Source organism: Ursus arctos, unplaced genomic scaffold, assembly GCF_023065955.2.
Source record: "Ursus arctos isolate Adak ecotype North America unplaced genomic scaffold, UrsArc2.0 scaffold_24, whole genome shotgun sequence".
NCBI classification, from domain to species: Eukaryota; Metazoa; Chordata; class Mammalia; order Carnivora; family Ursidae; genus Ursus; species Ursus arctos.
Genome location: NW_026622919.1, coordinates 33395827 through 33407109, shown reverse-complemented (window position 1 = coordinate 33407109; position 11283 = coordinate 33395827). Strand labels below are relative to the sequence as shown.

The following is an 11283-nucleotide window of genomic DNA, read 5'->3' as shown; positions in this document are numbered from 1 at the left end:
TATTGTATATAAATTATAGCTCAATAAAGTTGATTAAAAAGAAAATTCTAGGGGCGCCTGGGTGGCTCTGTCAGTTACGCAGCCTGCTCTTGACTTTGGCTGGGGTCATGATCTTGGGGTCCTGGGATTGAGCCCCCTGTCCGGCTCTGGGCTCAACGGGGTCTGCTGGAGGATTCTCTCCCTCTCCCTCTGCCCCTCCCCCTTCTTGCACTCAATCTCTCTCTCTCAAATAAATAAATAAATCCTTAAAAAAAAAATTCTATGAAGCTGTGGACTTTAAGTACCACATCCTCTACTTCAATAAAAACAGGATACGCGTCTCGCACATGGAGAAGTCTATCTGAGAACTTACTTAGACAACAGGTAAGTATTGAACACCAGCCCAGGGGGTGCATCTGGTTGCCCCTGGTAAGTCCACAAGGCAGGGCGCGCCCTCAGGAGGCCCAAGGCCATTACACAGCTTGCCAAGTTCTCGAAGAGACGAGCTAGGATGAAAAGGATGTGCCAGGAGCAAAGAATAAGAATTCGTGTCCCCAGTGCTTCCTTGCCAGAGACGCTTGTAACAAATAGTAAAAGCATCTGGGCCCCATCCTTGACTTACTCAGAATTGCTGAAAAGGCCTGAGAATCTTTATTTTTATCAAGTGTCCCAAGTAAATCTTCACATCAGGTAAATTTAGAGAAAGTGCTTGACTGGATCTCCATTTCAGGCATAGGTGGCGATCACTGTCTCCAGCCAATTAGAAGACTTTGAACTAGAAGGGCATGTGAAGGGCAACCCACCCACCTATCTACCTCTTGCCAATAAGAATCCACCAACTTCTCCTTCCGTTCTATTCCGAGAGTCTCAGCCTGTCTGCCTGAAGTTCCCCTGTCTACTTAACTCTCTCCCCTTCGGAAACTCCTGGCTTTTTGGTCCAATCTGGGAAAAACAGAAAAAAGCTCCCCGTCGCCAAATCCCACCATCTTTCAGAAGGGTAAAGGTTTTATTAAGCAGTTCTGCAACTTGGGTCAAACATATTGGTCCTTTGATTAGACGGTGTTTCTGCTCCTCTGGCCTGCGAATTCAAACCTAGTAAACCTAGTGAACACATTCCCATGTTGAGAATGGTGGGTGTGAAGGCGTGCACGTGGTCACCATGCCCACGAGCACTTTCTACTCTGCAGGCAATCATTTTGTTTTCATGGGCAAAGCCCCAGCATAACAGGAGGATGTATGGTGGCATTGGGGATACAACATTCAGAAAAGGTCTGTGTCACAGCTAGAGATCACCCAGTACCTCAGGGGTAGCAGCTAGACACCCTTCCCAAAGTTGGCCAGGTTCCTCCCCAGGATGCCAGGACTTTGGGCAGAGTTCAGGCCCTAGCTACTGTCCTTCCCCCTTGAAGAGGAAAACTGTCCTCTCTTTGAGAACATGCCATGGTGACCATATTTTAAAATCCCAAATCAGGACATTATGCCTGACAAAAAAATTGTGGATTGATTGATGTAAAAAGTCCCTCAATGGTATGTAAATCAAGTCAGTTACGTTACTGAATAAAGTATATTTCTGGAAAAGAATACAATCAAGGCAGCCCCTGTCCTGAAAAATCTAGGCCAGTGGTTTTAAATGGGGGTGATTTTTGACTCCCAAGGGACATTTGGCAATACTCGGAGACATTTTTGGTTTTTATCTCGGGTGGGAATGAGACCAGGAACGCTGCTGAACACCCTGCAATGTGCAGGACCGCCCCACAACAAAGCACCGTCCAGCCCTGAACGTCAGCCTGTGTCCAGGCCGAGAAACCCTGGTCCAGGCTCTCTGGCGCTGTACCTGTGGACCCCATGGTGTAGGCCCTGGCATTGGTTTTTGTCCTACCTACTTCGGTCCTGGCCTTGACATTGTCATCAGAGGGGAGACGCTTGGGACTCCTCCGCTCTCTTCTGCTTCCTCTTTTGTCAGCAGATGTAAGGAGACAACTGCCTTTGAAGCAGGGCCCAGGCACCCGCCCCAACACGCTGAGAGTCAGGCAACCTCTTGAGTCGGTATCTCCCACGAGGAATGTCCAGAGCAGGGAGCAGCTGCAGCAAGGGTTAGGGAGGAACACTGGATTTGAAGGGGGACACTTGGGTTCTAGTTCTGCTTGACTCTGCTTCTCACTTGGTCACTTAACATCTGTGCCTCAGTTTCTTCATTCCTCCTCCGGGCAGCAGTGTCTGCTCTTGCCTTCCTCACAGGGCTGTTGTGAGGGTCAGGGGAGATGAAGGGCGTGACTGGGTTTTGGAAAACTCAAAAGTTAGGGAGCACCAACCCACAGAGTAGTCTCCTGTGTGTGTGGACATAGGGGTTCCCCAGGTGGTCAACAGGAGGCAAGAGGATAACTCTTGTGGGGTTACAAACAGCCAGGTACCATTGGAGCATGGAGAAGAGGGGATGGGGAGTGGCGGGCAACATGGCGCTGGGCAGCACATGGAGCTTTCGTTTGAGGATCCTACTTTCTTTTGTAGCCCTCACACAGAAGGGGCAGGAGCTGTACAGCCGCATAGAAATCCAGAAGCTTTTAGGGGCACCTGGGTGGCTCAGTCAGTTAAGCGTCTACCTTCAGCTCAGGTCATGATCCCAGCGTCCTGGGATTGAGCCCCACGCTGGGCTCTCTGCTCAGCAGCAAGTCTGCTTCTCCCTCTCCCTCTGTGATCTCTCTCGCTCTCACTCTCTCTCAAATAAGTAAATAAAATCTTTAAAAAAAAAAGTTCAGAAGTGTTTAGGAATTGAGGAGTTTGGAAAAGATTTTTTTTCCACTTACAAAACTTTTCTCATTTCTCTTAATCTATAATCTTTGGCTATGGGTTTCTCTTCATGCACATGTGTGGGAGAAAACATCTAGTTTGTTCCCACAAGTTTTTGTTGTTAGGTATTTAATTTTGTTCCAGTTAATGTTTATTACTGGACATTTCAGTTATTCCAAATTTGTGCTAATATGTAAAACATAGAGAAGAAATAGCTACAAAAGAATTGGAAATTTAAAAAGTAGACTTAGGGGCATCTGCGTGGCTCAGTCACCCGGTTAAGCATCTGACTCTTGGTTTCGGCTCAGGTGGTGATCTCAGGGTCGTGAGCCTGAGCCCCGTGTCAGGCTCTGTGCTCAGCATGGAGTGTGCTGGAGATTCTCCCTCCCTCTGCCTCTGCCCCTCTGCCCCTCCCCGCACTCGTACTCATGCCCTCTCTCTCTAAAATAAATAAATAAATGCAATCTTTTTAAAAAGTCATTGAAAAAATAAATAAATAAAAAATAAAAGATTTAAAACACCTTGAAAAGATGGACAGAAATGCTTAAAGATATCCAAAGGGTTGCAAAATCACTTCAAAAGGAACTATACATGTGAATACTTCCAAAACAGCAGCTGTGGGTGTAAGTGTTCATCACTTCACCACCACGATGCGAACCACCCTGCACTAGGCCAGCTACACAGAGCGCGCTCCGACATCCCTTCCCCAGGCTAACTTCATACAGCACATGTGACCCCTGGGCCCTTGAACTACATGGAGGTTAGGTTACATGTGCTCACCCTTGCACAGTCGAAAATCTACCAATAACTTTTGCCTCCCCCCAAAAACTTAACTATTAATTACCTACTGTTGGCCAGAAGGCTTACTGATAACATAGTCAGTTAACACATATTTTTTTTTAAGATTTTATTTCTTTATTTGAGAGGGGTAGAGGGAGAACAAGCAGGGGGGAGCGGCAGGCAGAGCGAGAAGCAGACTCCCCGCTGAGCAGGGAGCCTAAAGCGGGGCTCGATCCCAGGGGCCTGGGATCATGACCTGAGCCGAAGGCAGATGCTTAACCCACTGAACCACCCAGGTGCCCCCACCTGTTTTGCTTGTTATATATACTATATATTGTAGTCTTACAATAAAGTAAGCTAAAGAAAATGTTACTAAGAAAATTGTAAGGAAGAGAAGATAGATTTAGAGCATTGTGCTGTATTTATCAAAGAAAGACAAATCCACGTACTAGTGGACATGCACAGTTCAAATTCGTGTTAAGGGTCAACTATATCCGTATGCATGTGTGTGTGCAATTTTTTTTCAAGGAGGCAGTGGACTCTAGTGGCCATACTTTCTGCCCAGAAGTTAGAAAGAGACCCTACTGACCGGCAGTACAACTCTGGGGCTGTTACTCACCTTCTCTTGGCTTCAGTTTTCTCATCTGTAAGAGCTGGATAATAACGACGGGATGTCAAAGGGACAACAAACCAGCCAGAGGAAGAGCGCCTGGTGGTCAGAACTGGAACAATTTGAGGGACAAAATAAGTAACATAGAATTGGGTTTTAACTCAAAGTATAAAATGTGTATCCATGAGGTGGTACTAATATAAGTGACTGAATATATAAATAGAGGAGAATTTCAAATAACATATGTAGATGCACTTCCCTCAAGGAGGCGAGCATAACCTCACTCCTGACGCGTGGGCTGCGCACAGTGACTCTTCCAGCTACTGCAGGGCAGGGGAGAAAGGAGGAACTTCACAGTCGAAACCTAGCAAATACTACCTCAGCCAGGTGGTCAAGGTCAACATCATTAGTGAAAAGTCATCTTGATAATATAAACCTTTGACAGGATGCGATGAGAGGGGCACTTCACCTTGGGGCCTTCCTCCCCCAAACCCATAAGCCCAGTTTAGTCATGAGGGAAACATCAGACAAACCCCAATCAAGGGATGTTCTACAAAACACCTGACTGCACTCCTTCAAACTGTCAAGGGCGTCAAAAACAAGGAAACGCGGAGAAAGGGTCTCAGCCAAGAGTGGCCTAAGGAGACATGACTACATGTGATGTGATATCCTGGACAGGATCCTGGAGCAGAAAGAGGATATTAGGTTAAAACTAAGGAAATCTGAGTAAAGTATGTGTGGACCATAGTTAATAATAATGTACCAACATCAATCCATTAGTTGTGACGATGACACCATATTAATGTAAGATGTTAACAATCGGGGAAACTAGTGCGAGCTGTACGGGAAGTCTATGTACTATCTTTGCAGCTTTTCTGTAAATCTACTCTAAAATAAAAAATTTGTTTTAAAAAGTGGATAATAGTGGGGCACCTGGGTGGCTCAGTTGGTTGAGCACCTGACTCTTGGTTTCCACTCAGGTCATGATCTCAGGGTCGTGGGATCAAGCCCCACACTGGGCTCTTCGCTCAGTGGGGAGTCTGCTTGGTATTCTCGTTCTCCCTCTTTCTCTGCTCACATGTACACATATGTCCCCCCCCCACCCCAAATAAAGAAATAAATCTTTTTTAAAAAGTGGATATGGGCATCTGGGTGGCTCAGTGGGTGAATTGTCTGCCTTCGGCTCAGGTCATGATCCTAGGGTCCTGGGATCGAGTCCCCCATCAGGTTCCCTGCTCAGTGGGGAGTCTGCTTCTCCCTCTCCCTCTGCTGCTCTCTCTCTCTCCGTCAAATAAATAAATAAAATCTTAAAAAAATAAAATTTAAAAAGTGGATAATAGTGTTTATGTTATGTTGTTGTTTTCAGCAAGGGAACTTATATCAAGTGTTTAGCATCCTGACACACGGTGTTTACAATTAGCTATTAGTTATCATTATTGTTCCTATTTCTCTTATTAAAATAGCGATACGTACTCATTATAGAAAAATTTACATGCAAACCAAAGAAAAACATAAGCCAAAGAAAATAAAGAAGAACATCCACAATCTTACCCTGTCTGAGACAACTGCCAATAGCACCTGGCTGTGGGTCCCTGCAGATATAATTAATTGTTTGCAAAATTTCAATCACACCATACATACACTATGGTAAGTGTCCATAATTTAATTAAGTAACATTTCTGCTGTTCCAACTCTTTGCCCTTACAAGTAGTCAAGAGCATAAGTAATGGACTAAATATTAATTAGGGAGAAAAAAGAAAATCCTGAAAAATTATAAAAATTGGGCACCAATTCTTAAAGTTACACAAACCGTATTCGTCAAAACAACCCTCATCTGAAAAACCAATGACTGGCTTTGCTAGACCTATTTTGTTTTGTAATTTAAAACATATATATTTTTTAAAAGTAAAGAAAGAAAGAAGGTAATCTGGCAAAATGTTGACAGTGGTTATCTCGGTTTTTCCTTTGCATCTGGCTGTGATTGCCAGATGCAAGGAGGATATTTGACTCTAAAGCAGCAGGAGTGGAATCCAGGATGATGGCAGGGCTATCTTCAGCCTCTTAGCTGGGCCCCTGGGCTGCTAAGTGAGTCTCAGACAGAGTCCCCCCAGGACAAGTCCCCTGGGTGCGTGAGGGCTCCAGTGGTGCGTGGGGGCTTGCTGGCAAATTTTAGTCACTGCGCAAAAGAGGAAAGGATAATATAGAAGACCAGAACTACTGCTCTTTCCAGAAGCCCAGAGGAACCAGAGCGCCTGCCTCTCTTACTTGGTGGCCCCTCCTCGTTTACTAGAGCCAGCTCATTTGATCCTCCTACAGTCTGGGAAGCAGGTAGCTGCCTCTCCCTGCACTTGATCTGCTCTTCCTAAGGTCCCAGTGACCTCGAATTGCCCCCCTCCCCTAATCATTTACATCCTCCTCCTTAAGAGTCTTGCCAGTATTTTACACTGCTGAACTCTCCTTTGCTCTGAAAGTTCTTTTTCTGCCAGGACCGCACTCTGTCTTGGCCAACTCTAACGGACTCTTAGGCTGCATCGCTGGTATCCTTTCCTCTTTTCCACACCCTCCAGACTCTCTTCTTGGTCTCCTTCTTTTCTCTTTCTATGAATTCTTCTTTAGTGGCCTTATCAACTACCAATGTAACCTCCCACCATGCATCGATGGGTTTTAAATCTTCAGCTCCTGTATTTCCAACTTCAGTCTTGTCATGACTGAAAAGAACCGCTGGCTGGCTTAAGCAGAGAGGGGTTGTATTGGAAGGACGGACCCACTCACCAACTTGTAGGAAAGGCTGAAGATCCAGGCTTAGAAGTGATGGAGGCTGGAGCAGTTCTGGGGAGCCAAGCAGTCGGTGCAGGTGAATAACTCCTTCAGGGCATGAGGACTGCAGAAACGTAGTATGAGAATGTTACCTACCAATCTTAAATGATATGTACAGGTAAGGAAGCTGAGGCCCAAAGAAGATGATTAAACTCACATTCCTTCCTTCTTTCTGCCATTACGCTCAAGATTAGAATTCTGGGAAGAGAGCATCTAATATGGGCTTTCTTGGCCGGGGATGGACAGAGCCCCTTCCCTGACAGTCCCACCAAAATACTCAGTGGGAATGATTCTTTCCCCTAAAACTATAAACTTTTCTGAACATGAAAAAGGGGAGCGGACCCAGAGGGTGAAAATGACAAATGTCTATCATATTCCTGCCCAGAAATGTGCTTAACTTCTGCTCTGCCTCTTTCCTACTCCACTTCTCCTAAACACTATTCTAATCATTTCCCTGCCTTCATAAGCGGTCTTCCTGCTGCCACTCTTCACCTCAGAATCTTCCCACCCACCACCACTAGTCATCTTTTAAAACACAAGTCTGATCAGTCCAGCCCTGTTCCCTCCTAAAAATACTTTACGGCTTGCCATTGCCCTTAGATAGAGGCGGTTTTTTGTTTTTTGTTTCCAACTGATTTCAAATTTTATTACCCTCAATATATGCAGTTGTGTAGACAAGAGCTTCTTATCAGCTAACTATATGAAAAGATAAATACTGTAAATAATTCATGTGATCCAAAATGGGCAAAAGCAAAAGACTTCCCCTCAAGAAGAAAAGCTCCCGACTCCTTTTCATAAAAGGACGATACTTTTTTTTTTTAAAGATTTTATTTATTTATTTATTTGACAGAGATAGAGACAGTCAGTGAGAGAGGGAACACAAGCAGGGGGAGTGGGAGAGGAAGAGCAGGCTCCCAGCAGAGGAGCCTGATGTGGGGCTCGATCCCATAACGCCGGGATCACGCCCTGAGCCGAAGGCAGGCGCTTAACCGCTGTGCCACCCAGGCGCCCCAGGATGATACATTTTTAAAAATTGTATTTACTTAGAAGCATTCAGAGTATCAACAAAACAGGGGCACCTGGGTGGCTCAATTGGTTGAGTGTCTGCCTTTGGCTCAGATCCTGATCCTGGGGTCCTCCGATTGAGCCCTGCACCTAGGCTCCCTGCTCAGTGGGGAGTCTGTTTCTCCCTCTCCCTCTGCCCCTGCTCACGTGCCACACTTTCTCTTTTTCAAATAAATAAATAAAATCTTAAAAAAAAAAAGAATGTCAACAAAACAGCGGCAACTTTTTTTTTTGCAACTACAGAGTGAACAGAAAAACAATTATTTCATATAAGCTACATCAGAAACAACTGAAGATGAAAAACCTATTATTCCCGTATATATCTGATTTGGGCTGTGCACCAACAAGAACCTGCTTCGAATTTCCATGCCCAGACTGCACCTAGGGTGCAGGTTAGTAGCTATTGAAAATACCATGGGGACAAGGCTAGCTAAAGACACATTCGGTAGTGTGTAAACTCTATTTAAAAAAAGACACTGTACAGTTTAAAAACAAATCTTACACAGCCTTACAATTTTTTTCATTAAAAGGAGTGAGTGGGGTTTAGGGGGGTTAAATGCTTTATGGACAAGAAAAAAAAGCTGTGCTAGAACCAGCTTTTCCACCATCATCATCATCTTCCCGGCCTTCCTTCTTTTTCTTGCTTTTTTCAGCCCCGGATGACTCCCGTTTCTGCCGCGTCAGGCTCCCTGCGGCTCGGTACCCGGCAAGATCCTTTTCCTCCTTTTCCTTCAGCTCAGCGGCTGTCTGCTCAGGAGGCTGCCTGTCACCTGCAGCAGCGTTACCCCACATCTCTCTCAGGTCCTGTGCAACAGCACCAATGGACAGGCCCAGATGTTCCCCTTTGATTTTTGGAGGATACTCAGAACAAAACAAGGTGAAGGTCAAAGGAGGCCTCTTGGATACATAGGGATCCTTGAACTTCCCTATTATTTCCCCTTTAGGACGTATGGATACAGGTTTTCATGTCTCTTTCATAATGAGCCTTGGCAGTCTTTCTCATGTGTTCAAATTCCCCTTTCTCTTTAGAAGCCACGTCTTCCACTCTGAGCACTACTTAGAAAACTTTGAGAAGTCGGCGGAAGCATCTTCGCACTTTGTCTTGTATCCCTGCCAGCAAGTTTGCAGAAAGACTGCACAGGATGTTTTCTGCCTCTCAAGATCCTTCTTAGGATCTCCTTTGTCCATGTTTAATTATTTTTCCTCCGTGAGGCTCAGAGTCACCCAGTGCCCATCTGGCTCTCAGGTGCCCTGGTGCTATTTCTGTGAAGCTCAATGTACCGCAATGGCTGTCTAGATAAAGTTATCCACAGGCTTTACCCGGGTTTTCCTCTGCTTCATTTCTTTTTTTTTTTTTTAAGATTTTATTTATTTATTTGACAGAGATAGAGACAGCCAGCGAGAGAGGGAACACAAGCAGGGGGAGTGGGAGAGGAAGAAGCAGGCTCATAGCAGAAGAGCCTGATGTGGGGCTTGATCCCAGAACGCCGGGATCACGCCCTGAGCCGAAGGCAGGCGCTTAACCGCTGTGCCACCCAGGCGCCCCCCTCAGCTTCATTTCTGTAGCACTTAGTCCTGTGCCTAGCATATAGTGTTTGGTGAATCTTAAATGAACTATACAAATAAGAAAACTGAAGCCCGAAGAGTTAAGTCACACACCTAGAACAAGGAACCAACCTGAGGGAAATGGATTTGGAGAAGGGGATGTGATACATCAAATGGTACTTTTAATAGCTTAGGCAGTTGCTAAGGACCTTTTGCCCCGCACTACCGACCTTCCACCCACATACAGGCTGGTGACCACCTATTTATTCCCTTGGGAAATTTCCCTTTGGGAAAATTGGGCTCAAACTCAAAATAGTCAGGACAGATTTAAGTTAAAGAAGAGTAAGGCTTCTTGTTCCTGGGTTCTTATAGAGAAAAAAGTGGACTGACTCAGAATGCATGGACTTGACCTATGGGGGCTTTTAAAGACAAGAGAGACTTTATCAGGAGGACTAAGTCCGAAGTCCTGTTAGAGGCAGACAAGTGGCAGAGCTGACGCCTGAAGAGTCTGCCTCTTGAGGAGGCCCATGAGGAGCAAAAGAACCAGCCAGAGAACTCCAGTGTCTCCAACCATGTTCCCACTGAGCTCAAGGATGTTTGGGGGAGGGGAGACGCATGAGGGAGCCCTTGCTAATTAAGCCTCAACCCATGAGCGAATGTGAGGCTAATAAGGCGGCCCCATTCCAGGGCACCTCCACACCAAGCCAGCCGGTCTGCCTGTTTATTGCCCGTATGGAGATCATTAATGCCTCCTGACACTGGGGTCACTCCTGGGGTCAATCCCTGAGCCCGTTCTGCAAAACAAGGGGAAATGAACTTCCCAGCACATGTGGCTCAGGCTTGGCGGGGAGGGGGACTCCTGTCACCCCACACCTCAGCTCTGGGAGAGATCAGCACCCCAGGCTGTTAGACTCCCCAACACAATCCCCTCTGCCTAAGCTGGACTCTGGGGAAGTGGTCCTGGGGAAGGGTGAAGGGGAGGCTTCGTCTGGGCCGGGACAACCCCCACTGAGGTTGTCCCAACCCACAGACGGACACTAATCCCCTGGCGACGGGCTGGGGTGGTGTCTGGGAGCTGCAGCTGCAGCTCGACAGGGGCCAGGCCCCGGCTGCAGGTGGTGGGAAGGCGCAGGTCGGTGGCCACGTGGGATCGAGCTGTGGCCTCACCCCACCCTTATCTGCTTCCCCTGTGCTGATTGGGCCCCTTACCCCTCCAGATCCAAGATGGCGGAGGGGGGAGGGGTTCCGGGCCAAGCAAAGCTGCGATTGGTGAAGCCCAGGCCTTCTGACCTGAAGGACGGCCTCAGTAGCCACTCAGGGAGCTCTCGGCGGTGGTAGTGGGCACTTAGCCACTTTACCTCACTCTACAGCAACCGAAGCAGTCACACAGATCTATCTCTTGCAGCCTGAGAAGGGCCAGGGTGGGAACGAGGAACACCGAGATGGTCCTCTGGGCAAATCCATACCAGTGTGGGGCCTCGTCCTCGGTAATGACCAGAACTTGGGATCAGCCCCTACCGACCCAGGAAGATGTAGAGAAAGCCCCCAACTGGCTTGGAGGAAATCAATAGGATTATGAAGTTAATGCCACAGCAGGCTGAGTGACAGTTACCAAATAAATGGTCTCAGGAAGACAAGGCCGAGGTTAAATGAGGCCCAATAAATAAAGGGACGTGTTCAAAGGAGGAACTTCAGAAAAT

General features: G+C 46.7%; 1 long non-coding RNA gene and 1 pseudogene across 1 annotated transcript; both read right to left on the bottom strand.

Annotated features, from left to right (window-relative positions):
* Positions 1-1871: 1871 nt before the first annotated feature.
* On the bottom strand, positions 1872-7021 carry LOC130544764 (uncharacterized). The gene is made up of 3 exons (XR_008961315.1): positions 6929-7021; positions 4166-4268; positions 1872-2061 (listed from the first exon to the last, which is right to left on the bottom strand). It is a non-coding gene; the product is annotated as an uncharacterized LOC130544764 (long non-coding RNA).
* Positions 7022-8599: 1578 nt separating this feature from the next.
* LOC125281052 (high mobility group protein B1-like) lies at positions 8600-9226 on the bottom strand (annotated as a pseudogene).
* Between the last annotated feature and the right edge of the window lie 2057 nt (positions 9227-11283).